Source organism: Hyla sarda, chromosome 7 (genome assembly GCF_029499605.1).
Source record: "Hyla sarda isolate aHylSar1 chromosome 7, aHylSar1.hap1, whole genome shotgun sequence".
Taxonomy (NCBI): domain Eukaryota; kingdom Metazoa; phylum Chordata; class Amphibia; order Anura; family Hylidae; genus Hyla; species Hyla sarda.
The window spans coordinates 1,999,216-2,012,911 of record NC_079195.1 but is presented as its reverse complement, the minus strand read 5'-3'; the positions used below and the strand labels follow the sequence as shown (position 1 = coordinate 2,012,911).

Sequence of the window (13,696 nt, the reverse complement as noted above, 5' to 3'; positions counted from 1 at the left end):
CACAGTTTGCAAAGCACTATCTGCTGAACATTCCAGTGACACTGGTGGAGACATCTTCTGAATTTGTTAAAAAAGCAAGGATGGACATAGCTAGTTCCCTTCTCCTGTATTCCATGTTAGTAATACATAAAATATATCAAGAAATGTATTAATTCATTATAAGATGACAGTCAAATCATTTAGTTGTACTTGGATTCTCTTAAACTTTTAATTATGATATTATTATTTTTTTATAGGGAGAAAACCTGAACAAGAATTTCCTGGACTTGAAGGATGCTCTATGTCCTCCCCTTGGATAAACCTGGTGATCTTCTCTTTTCTTGTACCGCCCTTTTTTTGTTCCTCTCCTTTTCTCCCCCCTTTTTCTTTACTATTGGCTTTGCCTCTCATGTCATATTTTGTTTTAACATAGTTTAATGTGCATTTGATGTACCATACTATTGGCTTCTTAGAAGCCTTGTTTGCATATATATATATATATATATATATATATATATATATATATATATATTGCTCTGTTGACATTTATTCACTCTATTTAGTTAAAGGGGTATTCCAGTCCAAAACTTTTTTTAATCTATCAACTGGCTCCGGAAAGTTAACCAGATTTGTAAATGAATTCTTATAAAAAAAATCTTAATCCTTCCAATAGTTATTAGCTTCTGAAGTTTTCTGTCTAACTGCTCAATGATGATGTCACGTCCCTGGAGCTGTGCAGTTTCTATGGGGATATTTTCCCCATCATGCACAGCTCCCGGGACGTGACATCATCATTGAGCAGTTAGACAGAAAACTTCAGAAGCTAATAACTATTGGAAGGATTAAGATTTTTTTATAAGAATTCATTTACAAATCTGGTTAACTTTCCGGAGCCAGTTGACAGATTAAAAAAAGTTTTGGACTGGAATACCCCTTTAATATTGTCCTGTTGCCATGTGTTTTCTGTTCAGTTTAAACTGTTAACCCCCCCCCCCCCCAAAAAAAAAAAAGAAAAAAAAGACCCCCCCCAAAAAAAAATAATAAAAAAAAGAACCCCCAAAAAAAAAAAAAAAAAAAAAAATTTCTAACTCTCTGGCTTTCTTTAATCTCTGTTCCCTCTGCCTGCCTCTGCCGTGGTCTCTCTGAGACCTACCTGATGCACTGAAATTGGAAGAATGTGGTGCCTTTGGTGGTAAGAAGCCTTCAATCTACAAATAGCAGTAGAACAACTTGTCTGTCATGTGAGAGTTTAAAGAGTTACTCCACTGCCCTAGTGTTTAAAACATTTAGTTCCAAAAGCCCATTTATTTCTGCCACGCCCCCTCCCATAGACTTGCATTGAGCAGGCTTGGCCGTGATATCACAACCACACACTCAGGTTTTGGACCTAAATTTTCTGAAAGCTGGGGCAGTGGAGTACCCCTTTAAACCATCATGTGCGGTCACTTTTTATTTGTGCCCTCTTAACTTGGTGTACCTTTTCTTCCTTCCTCTGCTAACCTGTCAATGTTTTTGCTTTAAGATTTACAGGATGGTATGCAAGGTAAGGTATTTTTTGAATGGACTTAAGTTTGGTGGGTGAATTGTTGGTTGAATGTAAGATATGAAAGGTAGGTGGATGTTAGTTTGTATGGGAGATATGAAAGGTGGGTGAATGGTCAGTAACACTGGTTGAAGCCTTGACGACGTGGCGTTACTGCTCACATGGCTAGCCATGTGCCAATTCAACCACTGTGAATGAGTAACAAACGTGAATTAAAGGGGTACTCCGGTTGAACACATGTTTTATTAAATTTGCTGGCTCTGGCCACACCCCCACCGCCTCGGACTGGGACACTTCTTTTCTGATGTGTCATAAGGTCTTGATAGCTGTTGCTCTGCAGGAGACCAATTATAAATTATTGTCTTGTTGGTACAGGGTTCCAGCCCTGCTCCACCGGTTCTACCCTGCTGTTCAGGACACAGGTTGGCGGTGTGGTCAAGCGGGGGGCACATTGATTCATATCTGGCTCTCCTGCCCACTATTAAGTGCCTTCTGGAGGGATGTTTACTCCCTTATTGACACTATTACGGGGGTTAGGTTGGATCAGTCACCCCAGATTCTCTTACTTTTGATGCTCCCTAGTTCTCCTAGGTCACTGATGAGAGGTGTGACGGGTCTACTGTTGGCAGCAGCTAGGGGAGTTATACCTAGAAGATGGAGGTCTCTGTCCCCTCCGACAGTTACAGATTGGCTTAAAGAAGTGCTACACATTCAGGGCCTGGAGGAGTGCCTGTCAGAACTGAAGGGCCTTAGTGACAGATACCTGAGGCGCTGACGTCTCTGGCTTGACTTTGTTTACTCGCCTCACTTTCTGCAGTTTGGCCTCTCTTCTTCTTCCTCCACTGCACCTGCTGTGTGACTTCGGCCCCACCCTCCCCCTTCTCACTTTCCCCCTCCCCTCTTGTCCTCTTCCTTCGCATCTTCCTTTCTTTCCCTACCTTCTGCCCACCGTTCTCCCCTTTCTTTCTCCCTTTCCCTCCTTGCCCAGTTTTTAGTTTCTTTTTAGATGTTTGAAATGTTATGTTGCACTTTTATTGATTTTGTGTTCTATCTAGATAGGTGAGAAATGTCGCTTCGTTACCGAGACTACATGTATGGTTTCTTGCCCTACCACTCCTGCACGAGGTGGTTTTGACCTGGTGATGATTCTTGTGTATACCGACCACTTAATTATTGGGCAGCATGTGCCTTTCTTTGTGACTTAACCTATCTTTGTTTATTCAATAAAGCGTTGAATTTCAAAATAAATTGGCTGGCTCAAGATAGTTAAACAGATTTGTAAATTAATTCTATTAAAAAAATCTTGATCCTTCCATGACTTTTTAGCATCTGTATCCTACAGGTGAAATGCTTTTCCTTTTGGATTTATTTTTTTTAGGTTTTACACATCTTGTCCACAGTGAGCTAACACCTCTGTCCGTATTCGGAACTGCCCAGAGCAGCATATGTTTGTTAAGGTGATTTTCTACTGCTCTGGACAGTTCCTGTTTTGGGTATCAGATGTCAGCAGAGAGCACTGTGGACAGAAAATAAAAAAATATATTTTTCAACAGAGTACCCCTTTAACTCTCTTAATCCTTTAACAAGAAGCAGTGTTGTTTTTAACATATGTAATTTAATTAATAAAAAATTACGAATATTTATTGGTTGTATATTTGTAAGTATATCGTAGTGTAGTGTTAGCGCAGTTTTAGCGTATTTAGCGTAGATTTGTTTTAGCACAGTTTTACTGTATTTAGCATAGCATAGTGTTAGCATATATTTAGCATATTTAGTATATACATTTTAGTATATTCCTATGATTGATTATATTTGATTTATTTTTACACGTGTATAAACAATAAAAAGGTCCTTTTATTATTTGATGTCATTATTGCATTACTTCATGGGTATTGTGAAAACATGTAGGACAGAAGGGCTTTTTAAAAAGTACATGGAGCCTTGCCTTGTGCCTAAGCAAGTGTCAGATTCCCCCCGAGAGCATGAGTGCGTGACATCGGGAGGAGACATCCACTACTACCACGGCGTACTGTGACCCGCTGGTGCATTGCCGTAAGGCAAATCACAATCTAAGGCACGCCCACGGATCACATTAACCAGCGCATTGGGTTAATGTGAGCCGCAGGCGTGTCATCTATAATCCCCGCCCCAACCCCAATTAAGCTTCAGGTCTTGTTAGTGTGACCCGCAAGCACATGATGTTAATGTTTAACTAAAAAAAAAAAAATACCTGTGTGTAAGCTAAGCTACACCCCACTGTAAACTATCTAAACTACAGTTTATCTGCCTGTATAACTAAGTTAGCTACACTACACCCGTTAACAACTACACTAACTATGCTAGAACTGGACTAACACTACACTACGCTAACTACTCTAAGACTACGCTGCGCCAACTACTAGAAAACTACACTAACAATACGCTACACTAAATACGCTTAAACTGAGCTAACACTAAGCCACGCTAAATACACTAAAACTGCCCTAGCACTACACTAAATACGGTAAAACTACGCTGCACCTACTACTATAAGAATACGCTCTGCTAAAACTGCGCTAACACTGAGCTACAGTAGATATGCAAAAACTGCGCTAACACTACACTATGCTAAATACGCTACAACTGCGCTAACACTAAGCTACGCTAAGAAATAAAATTGCGCTAACACTGTAAAACTGCGCTAACACTGCACTACGCTAAATACGCTAACACAAAGCTACACTAAAACTGCGCTAACACTATGCTTTGATAAATACGCTACAACAGCGCTAAAACTACGCTAAAAACTGTAAAATTCCACTAACACTACACTACTCTAAAAGTGCGCTCACATTGATCTAACACTACACTAACTACTTTATACCTGTGTAAAACTACAACTCCCAGCATGCCTGGGCAGCCTTTAGCTGTCTGGGCATGCTGGGAGTTGTGGTGCCTTTGCTACACTATGAGCTAAACTACAACTCCCAGCATGCCTGGGTAGCCTTTAGCTGTCTGGGCATGCTGGGAGTTGTGGTGCCTAACTTCCTTTCACTATTAATACTAAACTATGCTAACTTACAACCTACACTCATCTACGGCTACGATACCTACCTAATTCCCTACGCTATTTGCGTAGTGCTGCGCCTGCGCAGTACCAACTTTAGCCCTACGCTATTTGCGTAGTGCTGCGCATGCGCAGTACTACTTTACCTGCGCCCGATGCTCTACTTTCTGTTCCCCGCTCCCTGAGCGTTAACGGGGGACGGGGAGTAGAGGTGCGGGCGTGGGGCGCTCGCGGGGAGGCTGAGTGATGACAGCGCCATCGGGCATGGGGAGTAGAGCTGCGGGGGACGGGGAGTAGAGGTGCGGGCGTGGGGCGCTCGCGGGGAGGCACAGTGATGACAGCGCCACCCGATAACGCTGTGGATGAACAGTACATGTCATAATACTGTAAATGTATATGAGGCAGCCGTATGAGCGTTAATCAACAGTACATGTAATAATAGTGTAACTGTATATGAGGCAGCCGTATGAGCTGCGTACATGTGTGAACTTCTGTCGGGCCACAGAGGCCATGAGAGCTCCGTACAGCTTCACCTATCACAGGGTGTGGAGATCCTCTCCCTGTGATAGCCACACTGAGACTGCTGTGCGCATCGATGCGTGACGTTTAAATATGTCACGTGACAAGAGAGAGCCAATAGGATGTGATGGAGGCGGACCATCTCATTCTATGGCAAATCTCATTCCACGGCAATGCACCTCCACTATCCACGTGTTGTTCTCCAGTGGTCGCGCACAGATGACGTCACACGGCGCTACTGATCACCCTGTTACTATAGAAACTATACCCGGGGCCGCCCTGACGCTGCGTAAAAGGTGCGGAAATCCGCACTGAAAACAACCCCGGCGGACATTCTGCCTTTATAGAGTGTCCCCATAGTGATAGAGTGTCTCCATAGTGATAGAGTGTCCCCATAGTGATAGAGTGTCTCCATAGTGATAGAGTGTCCCCATAGTGATAGAGTGTCTCCATAGTGATAGAGTGTCCCCATAGTGATAGAGTGTCTCCATAGTGATAGAGTGTCCCCATAGTGATAGAGTGTCCCCATAGTGATGGAGTGTCCCCATAGTGATGGAGTGTCCCCATAGTGATAGAGTGTCCCCATAGTGATAGAGTGTCTCCATAGTGATAGAGTGTCCCCATAGTGATAGAGTGCCTCTATAGTGATGGAGTGTCCACATAGTAATAGAGTGCCCCCATAGTGATAGAGTGTCTTCATAGTGATAGTGTCTCCATAGTAATAGTGTCCCCATAGTGATAGAGTGTCCCCATAGTGATAGAGTGTCCTCATAGTGATAGAGTGTCCACATAGTAATAGAGTGCCCCCATAGTGATAGAGTGTCCCCATAGTAATAGAGTGTCCCCATAGTAATAGAGTGCCCCCATAGTAATAGAGTGTCCCCATAGTGATAGTGTCTCCATAGTGATAGAGTGTCCCCATAGTGATAGAGTGTCCCCATAGTAATAGAGTGTCCTCATAGTGATAGAGTGTCCCCATAGTAATAGAGTGTCCTCATAGTGATAGAGTGTCCCCATAGTAATAGAGTGTCCTCATAGTGATAGAGTGCCTCCATAGTGATAGAGTGCCTCCATAGTAATAGAGTGTCCCCATAGTGACAGAGTGTCCCCATAGTGACAGAGTGTCTCCATAGTGACAGAGTGTCTCCATAGTGACAGAGTGTCTCCATAGTGACAGAGTGTCTCCATAGTGACAGAGTGCCTCCATAGTGATAGAGTGCCTCCATAGTGATAGAGTGTCTCCATAGTGATAGTGTCTCCATAGTGACAGAGTGCCTCCATAATGAGAGTGTCTCCATAGTGATAAAGTGTCTCCATAGTGATAGAGTGCCTCCATAGTGATAGAGTGTCTCCATAGTGATAGAGTGCCCCCATAGTAATAGAGTGCCCCCATAGTAATAGAGTGCCCCCATAGTAATAGAGTGTCCCCATAGTAATAGAGTGCCCCCATAGTAATAGAGTGTCCTCATAGTAATAGAGTGTCCCCATAGTAAGAGAGTGTCTTCATAGTGATAGTGTCCCCATAGTGATAGAGTGTCCCCATAGTGATAGAGTATCCCCATAGTAATAGAGTGTCCCCATAGTAATAGAGTGTCCCCATAGTGATAGAGTGTCCCTATAGTGATAGAGTGTCCCCATAGTGATAGAGTGCCTCCATAGTGATAGAGTGCCTCCATAGTAATAGTGTCCCCATAGTAATAGAGTGTCCTCATAGTGATAGTGTCCCCATAGTGATAGAGTGTCCCCATAGTAATAGAGTGTCCCCATAGTAATAGAGTGTCCCCATAGTGATAGAGTGTCCCCATAGTGATAGTGTCCCCATAGTGATAGAGTGCCTCCATAGTAATAGAGTGTCCCCATAGTAATATAGTGTCCCCATAGTGATAGTGTCTCCATAGTGATAGAGTGCCTCCATAGTAATAGAGTGTCCCCATAGTAATATAGTGTCTCCATAGTGATAGTGTCTCCATAGTAATAGAGTGCCTCCATAGAGATAAAGTGTCTCCATAGTGATAGAGTGTCTCCATAGTGATAGAGTGTCCCCATAGTGATAGAGTGTCCCCATAGTAATATAGTGCCCCCATAGTAATAGAGTGCCTCCATAGTGAGAGTGCCTCCATAGTGATAGAGTGTCCCCATAGTGATAGAGTGTCCCCATAGTGAAAGCGTCCCCATAGTGCTAGTGTCCCCATAGTGCTAGTGTCCCCATAGTGATAGAGTGCCTCCATAGTGATAGAGTGTCTCCATAGTGATAGAGTGCCTCCATAGTGATTGAGTGTCTCCATAGTGATAGGATGTCCTCATAGTGATAGTGTCCCCATAGTGATAGAGTGCCTCCATAGTGATAGAGTGTCTCCATAGTGATAGAGTGCCTCCATAGTGATTGAGTGTCTCCATAGTGATAGGATGTCCTCATAGTGATAGTGTCCCCATAGTGATAGAGTGTCCCCATAGTGATAGTGCCTCCATAGTGATAGAGTGCCTCCATAGTGATAGAGTGCCTCCATAGTGATAGTGTCCCCATAGTGATAGAGTGTCCCCATAGTGATAGAGTGTCCCCATAGTGAAAGCGTCCCCATAGTGCTAGTGTCCCCATAGTGCTAGTGTCCCCATAGTGATAGAGTGCCTCCATAGTGATAGAGTGTCTCCATAGTGATAGAGTGCCTCCATAGTGATTGAGTGTCTCCATAGTGATAGAGTGCCTCCATAGTGAAAGAGTGTCTCCATAGTAATAGAGTGTCCCCATAGTAATAGAGTGTCCCATAGTGATAGTGTCCCCATAGTGATAGTGTCTCCATAGTGATAGTGTCTCCATAGTGATAAAGTCTCTCCATAGTGATAGAGTGTCTCCATAGTGATAGAGTGCCTCCATAGTAATAGAGTGTCTCCATAGTGAGTGTCCCCATAGTAATAGAGCGTCCCCATAGTGATAGAGTGTCTCCAGAGTGATAGAGTTTCCCCATAGTAATAGAGTGTCCCCGTAGTAATAGAGTGTCCTCGTAGTAATAGAGTGTCTTCATAGTGATAGTGTCCCCATAGTGATAATGTGTCCCCATAGTAATAGTGTCCCCATAGTGATAGAGTGTCCCCATAGTAATAGAGTGTTCCCATAGTAATAGTGTCTTCATAGTGATAGTGTCCCCATAGTGATAGAGTGTCCCCATAGTGATAGAGTGCCTCCATAGTGATAGAGTGCCTCCATAGTAATAGAGTGTCCCCATAGTAATAGTGTCCTCATAGTGATAGTGTCCCCATAGTGATAGAGTGTCCCCATAGTAATAGTGTCCTCATAGTGATAGAGTGTCCCCATAGTGATAGAGTGTCCCCATAGTGATAGTGTCCCCATAGTGATAGTGTCCCCATAGTGATAGTGTCCCCATAGTGATAGAGTGTCCCCATAGTGATAGAGTGTCCCCATAGTGATAGAGTGCCTCTTTTGTGATGGGGTGTCCCCGTAGTGATAGGGTGCCTCTTTAGTGATGGGGTGTCCCCATAGTGATAGAGTGCCTCTATAGTGATAGTGTCCCCTTAGTGATAGAGTGGCTCCATAGTGATGGAGTGTCCCCATAGTGATAGAGTGTCCCCATAGTGATAGAGTGCCTCTATAGTGATAGCGTGTCCCCATAGTAACAGAGTGGCTCTATAGTGATGGAGTGTCCCCATAGTGATAGAGTGCTTCTATAGTGATGGAGTGTCCCCATAGTGATAGAGTGTCCCCATAGTCATAGTGTGTCCCCATAGTAATAGTGTCCCCATAGTGATAGAGTGTCCCCATAGTGATAGAGTGGCTCCATAGTGATAGAGTGTCCCCATAGTGATAGAGTGCCTCTATAGTGATGGAGTGTCTCCATAGTGATAGAGTGCCTCTATAGTGATGGAGTGTCCCCATAGTGATAGAGTGTCTCTATAGTGATGGAGTGTCCCCATAGTTATAGAGTGTCTCCATAGTGATAGAGTGTCCCCATAGTAATAGAGTGTTCCCATAGTAATAGTGTCTTCATAGTGATAGTGTCCCCATAGTGATAGAGTGTCCCCATAGTGATAGAGTGCCTCCATAGTGATAGAGTGCCTCCATAGTAATAGAGTGTCCCCATAGTAATAGTGTCCTCATAGTGATAGTGTCCCCATAGTGATAGAGTGTCCCCATAGTAATAGTGTCCTCATAGTGATAGAGTGTCCCCATAGTGATAGAGTGTCCCCATAGTGATAGTGTCCCCATATTGATAGTGTCCCCATAGTGATAGAGTGTCCCCATAGTGATAGAGTGTCCCCATAGTGATAGAGTGCCTCTTTTGTGATGGGGTGTCCCCGTAGTGATAGAGTGCCTCTTTAGTGATGGGGTGTCCCCATAGTGATAGAGTGCCTCTATAGTGATAGTGTCCCCTTAGTGATAGAGTGGCTCCATAGTGATGGAGTGTCCCCATAGTGATAGAGTGTCCCCATAGTGATAGAGTGCCTCTATAGTGATAGCGTGTCCCCATAGTAACAGAGTGGCTCTATAGTGATGGAGTGTCCCCATAGTGATAGAGTGCTTCTATAGTGATGGAGTGTCCCCATAGTGATAGAGTGTCCCCATAGTCATAGTGTGTCCCCATAGTAATAGTGTCCCCATAGTGATAGAGTGTCCCCATAGTGATAGAGTGGCTCCATAGTGATAGAGTGTCCCCATAGTTATAGAGTGTCTCCATAGTGATAGAGTGCCTCTATAGTGATGGTGTCCCCATAGTGATAGAGTGCCTCTATAGTGATGGAGTGTCCCCATAGTGATAGAGTGCCTCTATAGTGATGGAGTGTCTCCATAGTGATAGAGTGCCTCTATAGTGATGGAGTGTCCCCATAGTGATAGAGTGCCTCCATAGTGATAGAGTGCCTCTATAGTGATGGTGTCCCCATAGTGATAGAGTGTCTCTATAGTGATGGAGTGTCCCCATAGTTATAGAGTGTCTCCATAGTGATAGAGTGCCTCTATAGTGATGGTGTCCCCATAGTGATAGAGTGTCTCTATAGTGATGGAATGTCCCCTTAGTTATAGAGTGTCTCCATAGTGATAGAGTGCCTCCATAGTGATGGAGTGTCCCCATAGTTATAGAGTGTCTCCATAGTGATAGAGTGCCTCTATAGTGATGGAATTTCCCCATAGTTATAGAGTGTCTCCATAGTGATAGAGTGCCTCTATAGTGATGGTGTCCCCATAGTGATAGAGTGTCTCTATAGTGATGGAATGTCCCCATAGTTATAGAGTGTCTCCATAGTGATAGAGTGCCTCCATAGTGATGGAGTGTCCCCATAGCTATAGAGTGTCTCCATAGTGATAGAGTGCCTCTATAGTGATGGAATGTCCCCATAGTTATAGAGTGTCTCCATAGTGATAGAGTGCCTCTATAGTGATGGTGTCCCCATAGTGATAGAGTGTCTCTATAGTGATGGAGTGTCCCCATAGTTATAGAGTGTCTCCATAGTGATAGAGTGCCTCTATAGTGATGGTGTCCCCATAGTGATAGAGTGTCTCTATAGTGATGGAATGTCCCCTTAGTTATAGAGTGTCTCCATAGTGATAGAGTGCCTCTATAGTGATGGAGTGTCCCCATAGTAATAGTGTCCCCATAGTTATAGAGTACCTCCATAGTGATAGAGTGTCCCCATAGTTATAGTGTCCCCATAGTTATAGAGTGTCCCCATAGTTATAGAGTGTCTCCATAGTGATAGAGTGTCCCCATAGTGATAGAGTGTCCCCATAGTTATAGAGTACCTCCATAGTGATAGAGTGTCCCCATAGTTATAGTGTCCCCATAGTTATAGAGTGTCCCCATAGTTATAGAGTGTCTCCATAGTGATAGAGTGCCTCTATAGTGATGGAGTGTCCCCATAGTAATAGAGTACCTCCATAGTGACAAAGTTTTTTCATATTGATAGTCTCGATTATCACCATACATAATAGGGACTATCTAAACATCTTATCCCCTCTTATCCCATCTTGGCCGTGACATCACGATCACCGGAGTACCCCTTTATGGTCTATTCACAAGTACAGTATTCTGAGCAGATTTGATGCGCAGGATTTTCTGCTGCAGATTTCAATATAAACTGAATGACTGACACCGCTTGAAATCCTGCGCATCAAATCTGCGCAGAATTCTGTACGTGTGAATAGACCATAAAGGGAGTTATTCGGGATTAGAAAGACAGAGCTGTTTTCTTAAACAAAAAAAGGAATAAACAGCACCACATTTACCCTCAGGTTGGGTGCGGTATTGAAGCTCAGTTTTATTGAAGTGAATGGAGCCAAGTTGTAATATCACACACGACCTGAGTACAGGAGGGGCGCTGTTTTTAAAAGAAATTAGCTCTGTTTTTCTATTACTGGACAACCCCTTTTAGGCTCTTATTTTAGGGCTGAGTGTTAATCTCAGTTTTTGCTTACAGGTGGTAGGATGCCTATAGGAGGCGCTATACTGACTACACAGTGTAAACTTTTTCCCCTGAGTGTTCTTATGAATATCCCAATAAAATGTACTGATTCCATTATTACTAACAATAACTTTGTGTTTCCCGACAGGTCACAGGTTAATCCTCCATACTGGTGATATTGAGGTCCACACTACAAGAGAACGTGTCCTACATTCAGCATTCTTCTCCCCTCAGTGATATGGATCCGCAGAAAGTGATGACTCTGGTGAGGAGGAACATGACTCCGATGATGGTGGACAGGTCACCTGCCCGGAAAGTGGGAAACATTTTACTTCAAAAGCCTATCTAAATATTCATCTACGGCTCCGCACGGTAGAGAAACCTTTTGAATGTTCAGAATGTGGAAAAAGATTCACTCAAAGGAAACATCTAAAGACCCATCAAATGACTCACCCAGGAGAGATGCCATATAAGTGCGAAGAGTGCGGCAAAAGATTTACACCCAAACCTTGACTATTGCAGCGTGAAATATGTCATACCGGAGAGAAGCCCTATTCATGTTCTGAATGTGGGAGGAACTTCAATAAAAAAATACAAACAGGGAAAATTTTATTTCCATGCTCTGAATGTGGTAAAGGATTCCCTACCAAGCCCCAAATTATTCACACAGGAGAGAGAAACTTTGAATGTTCTGAATGTGGGAAACAATTCAAAAATATTTCAAATCTTAACCGCCATAAAACGATTCACATGGAGGAGAAACCCTTCAAGTGTTCTGAATGTGGTAAATGTTTTTCCAGAAAATCCCATCTTAAGAGTCATCAGAAGGGTCAGGTTGGTGAAAAGCCATTTGCTTGTAGTGAATACAAAAAGTGTTTTCGGAGTCGATCAGACCTTACTCACCATGAAGAAACCCACACCAGTTTGGTATCACAATGTCCAATGTGCAGTGAAAGTCTGATTTCATCCAGCACAAGACTCACAAATATATAGGTGCAGGGACAGTGCAGGCACTGCTAACCTCCCAAATGATGCAGTCTATATGAAGGTGAACAGTTCATTTACATGGCAGCTTATAGGTGGTGCTCATTTGTGGAAGCATTAACATGAATTCCAGTGGTGCAAAGAATGACAAAGGCCCTTGTGGTGGCTCAGTACGGGAGGTGTTACCCCGTACCCTTGCGGCCCTGTCCGGCAGCCTCCTTCTGTGTCCCCAGGGCCCCTTGTACTTGTTTCCCCCCCCCCCCTGTACATATGTTCTGCATTGTAATGTGTTATAAAATGTCTTGTTGCTTTAAGAGTTGTACCATGTGATATGTCGTGTGATTGTTACCCGGGAGGTACCAGTAACCAGGTGAACCCAAGAGTGACCTATGGGCTCCCTGCTAGTCTCCCTGTAACCCTCACGTTTCTGAAGACAGGAACTCCGGTGTATGTGGATCCGCTGGACCTGTGTGGCAGATGACTTGGACCGTGCCAGGGAACAGAGTCTAAGGTGCCGCTGGTCTTCACCAGAGCCCGCCGCAAAGCAAGATGGGCTTGCTGCTGCAGGCGACAGGATAGCTGTAGGTCAGGGCAGGCAGCACAGTAGTGTAGTCGGGACGTAGCAGAAGTTCAGTAGGCAGGCGGCAGAGAAGTAAGGTCACAAGAGCAGGAGATCTGGTACACGGCAAGGCAATACAAAGGAACGCTTTCTCTAGGGCACAAGGCAACAAAGATCCGGCAGAGAACTGAGAAGGGTGGAGGAATTTATCAACAAGACACAGATGGTTACACTAATGAGTGTACTGGCCTTTTAAATCTTAAAGCCCCGAAACGCGCATGCCCTAAGGGACAGGGACACATGCGCCGGAGCAGAGAGGTGGAAGCAGAGGCAGGGGAAACACCCCGAGAGTGACATACTTGGGCTCGCATGCGGGTGCGTCCCGCAGTGCGAGTCCCAGCCCCGTCGGCAGCAGAAGGTAAGGGGACCATGCGTTCACTGCCAGCGTGTGAGGCCGGAGCGCATAGCATAACAGTACCCCCCCTTTGGTCTCCTCCTCCTTTTACAAGAGAGGAAACTCCTGAGAAGGTCACGGTCCAGGATATTCTCCTCAGGTTCCCAAGATCTCTCCTCAGGACCGTAACCCTCCCAGTCGACCAAAAAAAATTGTTTAACTTTGTAGACATCTGATGAGCCGGAGACAAGTGTTGGGGAGGAT

At 44.2% G+C, this 13,696-nt stretch overlaps 1 protein-coding gene and 1 pseudogene across 3 annotated transcripts in view; one reads left to right on the top strand and one right to left on the bottom strand.

Moving 5' to 3' along the window:
• The window catches only part of CCDC86 (coiled-coil domain containing 86), a 39,177-nt gene extending 33,787 nt beyond the window's left edge, over positions 1-5,390 (bottom strand). For 2 of the 3 annotated variants that reach the window (XM_056531087.1, XM_056531088.1), the window contains exon 1: positions 5,267-5,388. The gene's annotated coding sequence lies outside the window, so the exon portion shown is untranslated. Of the gene's footprint in view, positions 1-5,266 lie in introns of all 3 variants that reach the window. The other variant, XM_056531086.1, reaches the window with a different exon arrangement.
• LOC130282194 (gastrula zinc finger protein XlCGF7.1-like) lies at positions 1,583-13,324 on the top strand (annotated as a pseudogene).
• Positions 13,325-13,696: the final 372 nt, after the last annotated feature.